Source organism: Chrysochloris asiatica, unplaced genomic scaffold, assembly GCF_000296735.1.
Source record: "Chrysochloris asiatica unplaced genomic scaffold, ChrAsi1.0 scaffold00052, whole genome shotgun sequence".
NCBI lineage: Eukaryota > Metazoa > Chordata > Mammalia > Afrosoricida > Chrysochloridae > Chrysochloris > Chrysochloris asiatica.
In genome coordinates, this window is record NW_006408570.1 from 4,841,138 (window position 1) to 4,842,609 (window position 1,472).

Below are 1,472 nucleotides of genomic sequence, written 5' to 3' on the forward strand. Positions count from 1 at the left end.
GAGTTCATTTTTATGTGTTGTGAGATCTGGGTCTTGTTTCATTTGTCTGCAAATAGATTTCCAATTTTGCTAGCACCATTTGTTGAAGAAACGATCTTTTCCCCATTTAATGTATTTTGGTCCTTTGTCAAAGATCAACTGACCCTAGGTGGATGGATTTACTTCTGGATTCTCAATTCTGTTCCATTGATCAGTATGTCTTTCATTGTACCAGTACCAGGCTCTTTTGACCACTGTAGAAGGTTTTGAGATGAGGAAGTGAGACACCTCCTACTTTGTTCTTCTTTTTAAAATAATGCTTTGCTTATCTGGAATCTCTTTCCACATTAAGTTAGTGATTAGTTTTTCCATCTCTTTAAATAATAATGTTGGAATCTGGAGTGGGATAGCATTGTATCTATAGACATTTTCACAATTTGTGTCTTCCTATTCATGAGCAGGGTATATTCTTTCATTTCTGCAGGTCTTTTATGGTATCTTATAGTAGTGTTTTGTAATTGTCTTTCCATAAGTCTTTTGTTTCTCTGGTTAGCTTTATTCCCAAGTATTTCATCTTTTGGGTAACTATTGTAAATGGTATTGTTTTCCTTTTCAAAAGCTTTCTTTATTGGTGTAAAGGAATCTAACTGATTTTGGTATGTTGATCTTGTACCCTGCCACTTTGCCAAATCTATCAATGAGTTCCAATAATTTCCTTTTGGAGTCTTTGGGATTTCCTAAGTACAGGATTATATTGTCTGCAACTAGAGTTTTACTTCTTTGCCAGTTTGGGTGCTGTTAATTTCCCTTTCTTATCTTATAGTTCTGGCTCAGATTTCCAGCATCGTATTGACTAGGAGGGGTGATAAAGGACATCCTTGCCTGGTTCCTGTTCACAAGTGGAATGATGTCAGTTTCTCACCAGTAAGAGTGATGTTGACTGTTGGTTTTGTATAAATGCCCTTAATTATGTTGACAAATTTCCTTCTATTCCTATTTTATTGAGTATTTTTAATCAGGAATGAGTGTTGGATTTTGTCAAATGCCTTTCTGTGTCAATTGATATGATCATGTGATTTTTCCCTTTGTTTTATTTATATGTTGATTTTTTAAAAATACAGAACCATCCTTACCTACTGGTATGATTCCCACTTGATCACAATGTATTTTTTATATATCGGTGGACTTTATTGGCTAGGATTTTGTTGAGGATTTTTGCATTTATGTTAACAAGGGATATTAGTCTATAATTTTCTTTTTTAGTGATGTCTTTGCCTCATTTTAGTATCAGAGTTATGCCTGTTTTATAAAATGAATTTGGGCATTTTCTATCCTTTCTTATATTATGGAGTAGTTTGAGTAGAATTGGTGTCAGTTTCTCTCCAAATGTTTGATTGTTGTTGTTGTTGTTGTTGTTATGTGCCATGGAGTCGGTTCCGACTCATACCGACCCTGTATAGGGTTTCCAAGGCTGTAAATCTTTATGGGAGCAG